The sequence below is a fragment of the Aegilops tauschii genome, chromosome 6, assembly GCF_002575655.3.
Source record: "Aegilops tauschii subsp. strangulata cultivar AL8/78 chromosome 6, Aet v6.0, whole genome shotgun sequence".
Classification (NCBI taxonomy): Eukaryota; Viridiplantae; Streptophyta; class Magnoliopsida; order Poales; family Poaceae; genus Aegilops; species Aegilops tauschii.
In genome coordinates, this window is record NC_053040.3 from 216,407,044 (window position 1) to 216,420,490 (window position 13,447).

The following is a 13,447-nucleotide window of genomic DNA, read 5'->3' on the forward strand; positions in this document are numbered from 1 at the left end:
ATCAGGACGCTTGACCAATTCCCATACATTGTTCAGCTTGAACTGTTGAAGTTCTTCTTGCATAGCTTGAATCCATTCAGGTTCCATGAAGGCTTCAGCAACTTTCTTGGGTTCAGATATTGAGACAAATGCAAAGTGGCCACAGAAATTTGCCAGTTGCGTTGCTCTTGAACGAGTGAGTGGACCAGGTGCATTGATACTGTCAATTATCTTCTCAATTTGCACTTCATTAGCAACACGAGGATGAACTGGACGAAGATTTTGCTCTTGCTGATCATTGTCTTCATTTTGTGTATTGACTTCAGACTGAGCATTGTCTTCAGGTTGATTAGGTGCAGAAATGATAAGTTCCTCTTCAGCCTGTGCTTCAGACGGTATGATTTCTCCAGTTCGCATGAGCTTGATGGATTCACTAGATGGAACTTCATCTAGCACATTTGACAGGTGCTCTCTTTGCGAGCCGTTAGTATCATAGAACCGCACATCTACAGTTTCAACCGCTTTATAGTGAAAGAGGTTGAAGACTCTGTAGGAGTGCGAATCCTTTCTGTAACCAAGCATAAAACCTTCATGTGCTTTCGGTGCAAATTTGAAGTGTGATGTGGATCCTTGATCCAGCACCTGGCACCAAATACTCTGAAGTAACTGATGTTTGGCTTCTTACCAGTTAGGAGCTCATAGGATGTCTTCTTTAGAAGCTTGTGAAGATAAACACGGTTGATGACATGGCATGCAGTATCAATGGCTTCAGGCCATAACTTCCTTGGTGTCTTGTATTCGTCAAGCATTGTCCGAGCCATCTCAATGAGTGTCCTGTTCTTGCGCTCCACGATGCCATTTTGCCGAGGTGTGTATGGAGCAGAGAACTCATGAGTGATACCTAGCATATCAAGATAAGTGTCAAGGCCTGTGTTCTTGAACTCTGTGCCGTTGTAACTCCTGATGTGCTTGATCTTGATGCCATAGTTCGTCATGGCATGATTTGCGAAGCGTCTGAAGACATCCCGCACTTCATTCTTGTAGAGGATTATATGCACCCATGTATATCTTGAATAATCATCAACAATGACGAAGCCATAGAGGCAAGCAGTGGTAGTAAGTGTACAGTAGTGAGTAGGGCCAAATAAGTCCATGTGTAGCAGCTCGAAGGGTTGAGATGTTGTCATGATTGTCTTCGAGGGATGCTTGGCCCTCGTCATCTTTCCAGCTTCGCAGGCACCACACAGATGATCTTTCTTGAACTTGACGCCCCCGATGCCTATGATGTGTTTCTTCTTCACGAGAGTGTACAGGTTCCTCATGCCAGCATGCCCTAGCCTCCGATGCCAGAGCCAGCACTCTGAAGCTTTTGCCAGAGGACATACGGCTAACTGTGGTCCTGCTGAGAAATCTACCATATATAGATCGTCCATCCGGTACCCTTCAAAGACTAGAGACTTGTCAGATTCCATCAGAACAAGGCAACGATATTTTCCAAATATCACAATCATGTTCAAGTCACAAAGCATTGAGACAGACGTTAAGTTGAAACCAAGGGATTCAACAAGCATCACTTTGACCATGTGCTGATCCTTTGAGATTGCAACTCTACCTAGACCCAATACCTTGCTTTTACCAGTGTCAGCAAATGTGATGTGGTTCTTGTTAGATGGATGTAAGGTTGAGTCCATGAGAAGACTTCGATCATCAGTCATGCGATTAGTGCATCCACTGTCCATAATCCATTCTGAAGCATGTGGTGTCATACCCTACAGTACAGTTAGGGGGATAGGCTTCACCAAGAGTATTGTGAAGCATAAACATTTGACGGATAAGAGGATTATCAAAGCTCATATCAAGGTTAGGACTGATAGGATGATTGGCAAGCGATCCAGGAACAAAATACATAGTGAGACCATTTGGGCATTTTATCTTGCGTCCCACAAGATGTTTTAGGTCCCCAGCATAAGCATCGCACGCCTTTGATTTCCGGCTGGAGACCTTTCCCTGCAATGAGTCTAAGCGCAGCATCTGAGAACTTCGACTTCGGAGCCCTAGAAAGTAGCCTTGCAGGAGGTGGATAATACTCATATGAATAAGCAGAATAGTTCTTAGTCTTATGAAAATAGCGGTTTGAGGATACACGCTCATATTCATAAGTTTGAGTATGATTTCCCTGCAAAACATTGGCGTTAGGGTGACTCTTTTGAGTCCTCTGTCTGTATGAAGCCTTTGGACCAAATGAAGCCTTTGGTCTGGGGTTTGTCTTCTTCCCTTGTGTGTCATGATGACATTCATAGGAAGATTCTCAAGACACCTTTTGGGTACCCAGATCTTCTTCATAGGTGGTCCATTCCTGCAGTAATTACCAATATACCTGGCAAACACTTCACCATTCTGATTCTTAAACAGTTTATAGTTTGCATCAAAGGATTCATCAATGATAGTAGGGTTAGCACAAGTGAAGCCAGATAAGGTGGATGGATCCACTGAAGGTCCCTTTGCAGCAACCCAAGTGGTTTTGGGGTATTGCTCAGGCTTTGAGTAAGAACCATCAACATTCATTTTCCTCTCAAACCCAACACCCTCCTTTCTAGGGTTTCGGTTCAAAATCTGCTTTTTGAGGACATCACATAGTGTCTGATGCCCTTTGAGACTTTTATACATCCCAGTCTCAAGCAATGTCTTCAACCTAGCATTTTCATCAGCAATAGTAGTGGCATCCTCAGCAGAGGGGTTAGTTACCACATCAGCAGTTGAAGATATTGTGACAGTAGCAGTAGTAGAACATTCAGCAACAGAAGTAGCGTTATCATGCTCAAGGCATTTTAGACATGGTGGTTCAAATCCTTCCTGAGCGGGACTTATCTATTGAGCGCGAAGTGACTTGTTCTCCTTTTGAAGATCTTCATGAACTGCTCTCAATTTCTCAATTTCTTGCTTCCTTTGAAGATAATCATAGGAAAACTTTTCATGAGTTGTTGAGAGCGTTCCATGACGACTTTCAAGTTCCTCGTACTTAATATGAAGATTCTTTATGTCTTCAATTAAGGACTGAGATCAGGTCATTTCCGCGTCCAACAGGTCATCGCTTTTGTCTAGCAGTTTTTGAATATGTTCCATAGCTTTTTGTTGTTCAGTTGCAATTTTAGCAAGTGTTTTGTAGCTGGGTTTAGATTCACAATCAGAGTCATCTTCACTTGATGTTTGAAAGTAAGCATCGCAAGTTTACCTTGGCACCACGTGCCATGAAGTAGTAGGTGGGGGCAGAGTCGTCCTTGTCATTAGCATCAGCGTTGGTGACGGAGCCATTGCCTTCAGTGTTGAAGATGGACTTGGCAACATAGGCTGTGTCTAGAGCCAGACTTGCAACGCCAGAGTCGGACTCCTCCTCAGACTCCACCTCTGCCTCCTCAGAAGCAGACTCCTCCTCTGAATCCATCTCCTTGCCAACAAAAGCACGAGCCTTGCCAGATGAGCTTTTCTTATGTGATGAAGACTTGGAGGAAGACTTGGAAGAAGACTTTGAGGATTTCTTCTTCTTCTTGTCATCAGAATCATATTCCTTGCTCTTCTTCTTGTTGTTGTTCTCATTGTCCCACTGAGGACACTCAGAGATGTAGTGACCAGGTTTCTTGCACTTGTGGCATGTTCTCTTCTTCTGGTCATGAGTGGAAGCTTCATCATTTCTCGAGCTGGATCTTGAAGACTTTTTGAAGCCTTTCTTCTTGGTGAATTTCTGGAAATTCTTCACAAGCATAGCAAGCTCCTTTCCGATGTCTTCAGGATCCCCAGAACTGCAGTCAGATTCTTCTTCAGATGGGGAAACAGCTTTTGCCTTCAAAGCGCGAGTACGTCCATAGCTAGAACCATAGATCTCTCTTTTCTTAGATAACTGGAACTCATGTGTGTTTAGCCTCTCAAGTATGTCAGACGGATCGAGAGTCTTGAAGTCAGGGCGTTCTTGGATCATTAAGGCTAGGGTGTCAAACGAGTTGTCAAGTGATCTCAGGAGTGTCTTGACGATTTCATGCTTGGTGATCTCTGTGGCGCCAAGAGCATGAAGCTCATACGTGATGTCAGTGAGGCAATCAAACGTGAGCTGGACATTCTCATTGTCGTTTCTCTTGAAGCGGTTGAAGAGGTTGCGAAGAACACTGATCCTTGAGTCTCTCTGGGTTGAGACGCCTTCGTTGACCTTGGACAGCCAGTCCCAGACTAGCTTCGAAGCATCCAAAGCACTCACACGGCCATACTGTCCTTTGGTCAGATGACCACAGATGATGTTCTTGGCAGTAGATTCCAGTTGAATGAACTTCTTGACATCGGCAGGGGTGACACCTTGACCGCCCTTGGGAACGCCGTTCTTGACGACATACCAGAGGTCGATATCAATGGCTTCAAGATGCATACACATCTTATTCTTCCAGTAGGGGTAATCAGTGCCATCGAAGACAGGGCACGCAGCGGAGACTTTGATTATACCTGCAGTCGACATAGCTAAAACTCCAGGTGGTTAAACCAAATCACACAGAACAAGGGAGTACCTTGCTTTGATACCAATTGAAAGTGCTAATTATCGACTAGAGGGGGGGTGAATAGGCAATTTTTATGAAAGTCTTCAAAACATGAGAGTTTCGAAGACAAACAATATAAATGAACCTATTGATATGCAGCGGAAGGTAGACTACACAAGACAAGCCATAGTCAAGCAAGTGATGAAGCTAAAGCACGAAGACTATCAGCAGCTAGGTAGTATGGATCAAGATGGAGGATAGTATGAAGCCAAACATAATAGTCGTCACACAGTGAAGTCAAACAGATCAGGCAAGCATGCAAATGACTTCACGAAGACAAACTGTAAATAAGTGAGGGAAGACATAGAACCAGTTGCTTGGTGAGGACAAGGATTTGTTGGACCAGTTCCAGTTGCCGTGACAACTGTACGTCTGGTTAGGGAGGCTGAGATTCAACTCAGAAGACCGCGTCATCACCTTATTCCCCTTGAGCTAAGGACACCTAGTCCCCGCCCAATCACTCTGGTAAGTCTTCAAGGTAGACTTCCAAACCTTCACATACTTTGTTCACCGGCAATCCACAATGACTCTTGGATGCTCAGAACGCGACGCCTAACCGGCTGGAGGATTCATAGTCCTCAAGTGTAACAAGTCTTCAGGTCACGCGGACAGAAAGACTTCAGTGATGCCTAACACTCTTTGGCTCTGGGTGTTTTGGGCTTTGTCCTCGCAAGGATTTCTCTCTTACAAAGGCTTCGAGGTGGGTTGCTCTCAAACGACAAAAGCCGTGTACTAACTCTGAGCAGCCACGAATTTATGGTGTAGGGGATGGGCTATTTATAGCCACTAGGCAACGCGACCTGATTTGTTCGAAATGACCCTGGGTCTAAGGAACTGACACGTGTTCCAACGGTCAGATTTCAAACACACGCGACAGCTTAACTTGGGCTACAAGTAAAGGTGACTCATCCAGCTCTGGATAAGGTTTGCTCTCATTGTCTTCGCTCGAAGACTTAGGATTTGGTTGAGCATCACTTCAGTCACTCTGACTTTGTTCACTTGGACCCCACTTAATAGTACGGTGGTTCCTATGACTCGACAAAGAAGAAAAGGAAACTACGAAACATCTATGTCTTCGCACTCCATAGTCTTCACATGAATGTCTTCTCGAGTCATAATCTTCGATGTGATTGTCTTCACAAACCACCATTGTATTCAATGTCTTCACAAATTTTTAGGGGTCATCTCCGGTAGGTAAACCGAATCAATGAGGGACTACTACCTGTGTTATCCTGCAATTCTCACAAACACATTAGTCCCTCAACCAGGTTTGTTGTCAACACTCCAAAACCAACTAGGGGTGGCACTAGATGCACTTACACCAGGCCAACGATGGGAGTAGGGTGGGGCGATGTGGCCCGCACGGCAGCACAGCCGGCCACGGGACACAGGAGCAGGCGGCACGGTTAGCGATGGTTTGGGCGGCTGGAGCGAGAAGACTAGAGGTTGAAGAAGCACGACGGCCGTTGGATGGACATCGTATGGTCACTGCAGCTAGAATCGTTTATATTGACTAAGTTGACAAATCCTGCGTTCGTGTCAACTTAGTAGGCCCACAAGTAAGCCTCCAAATACGGTGGGTCCTAGCTAGCAGGGGGAGTATTCATTTTTTTGTGCTTAATAAGGAGGCACTTCCTTGCATGCCAAGATATAGCTGGCGGGTCTGAGCTGTCAATGGGAGGAACTTTTTTCGCGAAATACAGAGGCCCTTCCGGTGGGTCCCCGCTGTCAGGTGGAGGAATCATTATTTTGCGTGTAGTAAGGAGGCACTTCCTTGCGTGCGGTCATGGACCCAGCTGTCAGCCTCTCCACGTACAGTCCTCTTCCGATGGATATCATTCTTTGACCACACCGCCTCGAGAGCACCAGGGCGGTGGACGACGACCAGGCCTAGGAAGGGAATGACCTGGAGCCAAAGAAGACTCGACAGTTGTTTCCCACATGGAGGGGAGTACGAGGGTTTACTGGTTCGTCTCCCGTCGCCGAAGAATAACTTGAACTATGGGTGCATAGAGGGATGACCAGACCAGCGATGGGAGTAGTGTGGGGTAGTTATGTTGGAAATATGCCCTAGAGGCAATAATAAAATGGTTATTATTATATTTCCTTGTTCATGATAATTGTCTATTGTTCATGCTATAATTGTGGTATCCGGAAATCGTAATACATGTGTGAATACATAGACCACAACATGTCCCTAGTGAGCCTCTAGTTGACTAGCTCGTTGATCAACAGATAGTCATGGTTTCCTGACTATGGACATTGGATGTCATTGATAAGGGGATCACATCATTAGGAGAATGATGTGATGGACAAGACCCAATCCTAAGCATAGCACAAGATCGTGTAGTTCGTTTGCTAGAGCTTTTCCAAATGTCAAGTATCATTTCCTTAGACCATGAGATTGTGCAACTCCCGGATACCATAGGAGTGCTTTGGGTGTGCCAAACGTCACAACGTAACTGGGTGGCTATAAAGGTGCACTATGGGTATCTCTGAAAGTGTCTGTTGGGTTGGCACGAATCGAGACTGGGATTTGTCACTCCGTATGATGGAGAGGTATCTCTGGGCCCACTCGGTAATGCATCATCATAATGAGCTCAATTTGACCAAGTGTTTGGTCACGGGATCATGCATTATGGTACGAGTAAAGTGACTTGCCGGTAACGAGATTGAACAAGGTATTGGGATACCGACGATCGAATCTCGGGCAAGTAACGTACCGATTGACAAAGGGAATTGTATACGGGATTGATTGAATCCTCGACATCGTGGTTCATCCGATGAGATCATCGTGGAACATGTGGAAGCCAACATGGGTATCCAGATCCCGCTGTTGGTTATCGACCGGAGAGTCGTCTCGGTCATGTCTGCATGTCTGCCGAACCCGTAGGGTCTACACACTTAAGGTTCGGTGACGCTAGAGTTGTAGAGATATTAGTATGCGGTTAACCAAAAGTTGTTCGGAGTCCCGGATGAGATCCCGGACGTCACGAGGAGTTGCGGAATGGTCCGGAGGTAAAGATTTATATATGGGAAGTCCTATTTTGGCCACCGGAAAATGTTCGGGATTTTTCGGTATTGTACCGGGAAGGTTCTAGAAGGTTCCGAAGTGGGGCCCACCTGCATGGGGGGACGCACATGAACGTGGGTAGTGGGGGCAAGGCCCCACACCCCTGGTCAAGGCGCACTAAGATCCCACCTTAGAAGGAATAAGATCATATCCCGAAGGGATAAGATCAAGATCCCTAAAAAAGGGGGATAACAATCGGTGGGGAAGGGAAATGATGGGATTTCTTTCCCCCACCTTTGCCAACGCCCCAATGGACTTGGAGGGCAAGAAACCAGCCCCCTCCACCCCTATATATAGTGGGGAGGCGCATGGGAGCAGCACCCCAAGCCCTGGCGTCTCCCTCCCTCCCGTGACACCTCTTCCTCCCCTCTTGCGCTTGGCGAAGCCCTGCCGGGATCCCGCTACTTCCACCACCACGCCGTCGTGCTGCTGGATCTCCATCAACTTCTCCTCCCCCCTTGCTGGATCAAGAAGGAGGAGACGTCCCCACTCCGTACGTGTGTTGAACACGGAGGTGCCGTCCGTTCGGCGCTAGGATCATCGGTGATTTGGATCACGACGAGTACGACTCCATCAACCCCGTTCTCTTGAACGCTTCCGCGCGCGATCTACAAGGGTATGTAGATGCACTCCCCTCTCTCTCATTGCTAGATGACTCCATAGATTGATCTTGGTGATACGTAGAAAATTTTAAATTTCTGCTACGATCCCCAACAAGTTAGGCCTGCGCGGCAGCACAGCCGGCCACGGGAGGCATGAGCAAGTAGTATGGCCGACGCTGATTTGGGTGGCTGGAGCAAGAAGACCAGAGGTTGAAGAAGCAACACGGCTATTGGATTAACATCGAACGGTCACTGCTGTTAGAATTGTTTGTGGACTAAGTTGACAAAGCCTTTCGTACACGTCAACCTAGTAGACCCACAAGTTAGCCTCCAAATATGTCCCAAACAGCATACATCCTGAAATTTCTAGCCAGATTCAAATTAATTAAAAAAATTAAACATACCTTAATTTAAAATCCAATGAAATTTTACCCGCACAAAAACAATGAAATTTAAAATATCAAAATCCAAAAGATAAAAAGTAATTTGGGTCTAATTGCCTGTTTGCTGTATTTTTCATTTTATAGCCCATTTCTTATTACTTATAGCCCATTTTCTGGGCAAGCCGAATGCATCCTTCCTCGTCTTGAAAGATTTCCGGCATAGCAGGGCGTAAAAAGCAAGTAGGCCTCCGTTGGTTATTCTGCAAAAAAACAAAATAGCTGGGCTAGCCATTTTCAGGAAGAAAAAAAGGGCTGATCATGTGGTCAACATATGAAATAAAAGCCTGGACTAGACGGGCCACAGCTGCCGCACAACCCAGTTGATACCCTGCTCCGTCCCGAAAACAAAAAAAATACTGCGTGAGCTGCTGGGTCCCGGGTGTCAGCCGCTCCTTGTGCAATTATCTCGCTTATTGACTACGTTGATAGTGGCGTTCAACCCAGATGTCAGGAAACCATCAGGAGGAACCATTTTTTTCTTATAATAAAGGGGGCACTTGCTTGCGCAGGCGGTCCCGCCAGCGCTGGTTTGGCTTTGGCGGCTGGAGGAAGAAGAGACTGAAGAAACACGATAGACGTTGAATGTCAATCCAACGGTCAAGGTTGGCACAATCGTTTATGGACTAAGCTGACACCATGTAGCATACTTTTTTATAGGAAGAAAAGAAAAACTGGGCTCTTTCACCAGATAACATTCCCGAAACTGCCACCGTTTGATCTTGCCTCGCAACTAAAACTGCCAGGAAAATGCGTTCTTTTGCCGGCCTCCTCCCAGGGAATTCGCCACATAACATTCGCGAAAATCAAAGACTTGAGAAGGCGTAGATAACAAACTAGTGTACCAGTAAAGAGACGTTGCTTAGTTTTAGAAAAAAAGATAGACGTGCTCCTGTAGCTGGTTCGAATCCAAACGTAGACTATGACTATATATAGTGCTATGCTACTCTGCAAGTAATGAAACTGACATATCCAATGTTCGCTTTTCCTCTTCTCTAGTTACTCTGCCTAGCATCAGAAGCTCCGGCCGCAGCAACCATGTCCGCTGGTGGCTCGTCCACCTACTCTTCAGCAGGCAACGCCACCCGTACCATCGCCTGCGGGTCTCACCACACCCCCGCCGGCACACTCACCGCAGCCGGTTGCTCATCGCAACCCGCTGGTGTTTGTGTGGTGCCACTGCTGCAAATCATGTAGAGTCATCCATCGCATCTAAACTACAATCCTCAACCCTGGCCGAGTCTTATACAAATGCCCGAATCATGGGGTAATAATATGTTTAAGTGTTGTTCGCCTACTTTCAGTTGCTGATTTTTTTAATAGTTTGGTTCATCATCTTCTAATTTGATTCATGCAAAAAAGGGAAGATTCGTGTGATTTGTATTCTAGGAAGTTGCTGATGTGGAGGAATGGAAATACACTGATTATTTGGTTGGCCAAGGAATCCCAGTACCAGCAGGTTGGGGTGTTGGACAAGTAACTAAAGGAACGATAGAAGCGGAAGATGCAGAGAAGAAGGTTAAAGATGCAGTTCATCTGATCATGGCCAAGCAACAGCTGCTAAACGGCCTTGACAACAATAAGGAGATGAAAGAGCTTGTGAAGATAATGTGCAAGATCGTTGTGCTCTCTAGGATGATTATCTCTTTATTTGAAATGTATGTAGCACTCGTGATGTATTCAGTGGCTATGACATGAGCACTTTCCTGAAACTAGTAATTAATGAAACCTATTTAGTAGGCTGGGCGTAGTGTTGTGAACATCTAAAGATTTCTACTAATGGAAGTCGGGGGTATCCCCTTTTGCTCATAAAAAATAAATAGCAGAGGTCCTTTTGCTAATAAATAAATAAATTAGCAGAGGCCCTATCGGGTCAGCTTTGTTCCCATTCGAGGATGAGCAAATTGCAGTCCAACAACAAACTATGTCATCAAACACAAGTTTGACAGCCAAATATGAGTACAACTAAACAACAATGTCATCATGCTTTAGTCATCATACAATCACCAAACACAAATCAACATACATAATAAGGGATGTTCTCACAGCAAAATACTAGACACCAACTTCATCAGGTTTCAGTTGTCATAGCAAACACAATTTCACATAGTAGATAAAAAGTCGTCTTCTCACAGGCAAATACGACAAAAGCAATGTAACCATCATCCACAGTAGCGGTGTCAACATCTTCACCATGTGTACCAGTCTGAATCGTAATTCCCCCCAGTGTCATCTTCTTCTTCATCCTCAATGTCCTCGAATGTTGGCGCCTTATTGAAACTCTCGTATGTCCACAGCCCGACAGGGAATCTTTTCGCCGGCTTTATTGACGTGATGGTTCTCAAAGACACTACGAACATCTATGGAATCTTCTACATCAGGAGCAGTGTAAGCATCATCTTGTTGTGCAACTTCATTAAACGAATTCCTCTGCTCAAGCCTTTGCAATACTCTCCAGCCATCGCTACATGCATATGTGTCTTCCAAGAAAAATATCTATGTTGCTTGATTTGCCAAAATAAAAGGCTCATCGGTGTGGTACGCCGCCTTGACATTGATTGATATGAAATAATCATCAACTCTGGGTTTCGCGACCCGGAAAACAGGTTATACCAATGATAGCACAACAGAGCCACACACCGATGAACCTCGAAATTGGAGATATACTGCAACTAAACAATGTCTGTTATGTTAGCATACATTTCAGTTGTCTCTTTGCCGTACGTATCCGTGCTCAGTATGGCACTGTTTCGTGTCTTCCTGCCTTCATCACGTGCAAGGGTGTTGTAGCGCACATCTCCAAAACGCAAGATTCATAATGTCTTACCGGAGTATCAGGACCCATTGCTAGTGCATAAAGGGCATCATTAACTGCCTCCCCATCCTCCCACATCTTCTTAACCTATGGTTAGAAAATAGACAAGCTGATCATCTTATGTACTCAATATATTAAAAAAAACTGATAGTGCAATTCAAAAGCTTACACAGCTCTCGAACCATTTCGCAAATCCTGCCATAACTAGTTTGTCAATGTTTCTTGGATTTTGCACCAGTAACTCCTTTTTGTAGATGTTGCACAACATAGTGATCGCGTCAAACATCTAAATATATAAGAATAGGCTGCAAGTTTAGTAGATTATGATGTATAAGCTGCAGTACTTAGCACTAACTCGATATAAGGTAGAATCTCAGGATAGTTATTCAACACATACCGAACCATTTTTTCCAAATCTTTAGGTTTGTCATCTTCTCGACTCTTCCGTGTAACTCGAATAGAACAATCAAAAACATTGAGCTCGGGATTGTCTTCACCCACCTTTTTGCTAAGCTGATCAGTTGTTTCAATGTATTTTGAGCAGAATGTCAACGCTTCTGTAGCAATGTAGGCCTCTGCAATGGAATCCTCAGGTCTAGTTCTATTCCTAACATAGCCCTTGAAAGTGCCTAGCCACCTTTCAATAGGGTACACCCAGCCATACTGTACTGGACTTCTAAGTAGTGCCTCATCAGGTAGATGAACAACCAAATGCACCATCACATCAAAGAAGGCTGGAGGATATATCTTCTCAAGGTTGCATAGGATAGTTGGTATCTTGTCTCTAAGACGCTCCAAAGCATCTATCTTGATATTTCTACTGCAGTGTTCCCTGAAGAATTGTCCCAACTCTGCAACTGCTCTATATAAGTTAGGGTGGCCCAATCTTCTAAGGACAACTGGTAAAACCCTTTGAAGTATGACATGGCAGTCATGAGTTTCCAACCCTTGTACCTTGTTTCCATCTGCACTGATTCTCCTTTTAGGGTTGGAAGAAAATCCATGTGGGAATCTCACACGTGATAGGACCTTGTAGAGTTCTTTTCTTTTTACCTTGTCCAAGACGTACACAGCTGGTGCCATATCCCGTAATGCACCATCAGCATTCACCTGCAAATCGGATCTGATACGCAGGTGTTTCAAATAAATCCTAGATTTTAAGGTATCTTTCGTCTTGCCTTCAATATTAAGAAGTGTGCCGATAATGCTGTCACATATATTTTTCTCGATGTGCATCACAACAAGATTATGCCGCAGATCCAAATCTTTCCAATACTCCAAGTCACCAAAGTGGACATGCGGGTAAATAATAATATCACTTCTGCACGGCCACACTTCCTTTCCCTGCTACGATTATCACGATGGTTTCTTGGTGTAATATGCCTGACTTCTTTAATTCCTCTTGCAACTCATCACCGGTGAGCCTCTTTGGCGCATCACGGTTTTCATGCTTTGCATGGAACACATGTCTTCGGTGTTTTTTAGGACACAACTTGTCCTTGGCAAGGAAACGGCGGTGTCCAATGTAACAGGTCTTGCTAAGTATTGTGTATGACAATGGATTCTTGTCACAACGAACACATGCATTGTAACCATGTGTCGTTCGCCCTGACATAGTGCCCAAAGCCAGATAATCATGGATGCACCAAATTACAATAGCACGCAGAAAGAAATCAGCTGGTGGGCTACTATATAGGTCTCGTGTGAGAACACCCCTCCATAGCTGTTGAAGTTCCTCCACAAGAGGCTCCATGAATAAATCAAAATCCTTTACAGGACTTTTTGGACCCGGGATGAGCAAGGCCATCATGTAGTTTGATTCTTTGTTGCAGACATTTGGTGGCATGGTGTAATGGAGCACAAGCACTGGCCACACGCTATATGTGGCTCTCTGGTGGCCAAATGGGTTGAATCCATCTGTAGCTAAGCCAAGTCTAATGTTTCTTGGCTCAGCAGCAAAC

General features: G+C 45.0%; 1 pseudogene; it reads right to left on the reverse strand.

The window, feature by feature from the left end:
- Window positions 1-13,447, reverse strand: part of LOC141025977 (uncharacterized) — a 384,888-nt pseudogene that overhangs the window by 275,274 nt on the left and 96,167 nt on the right.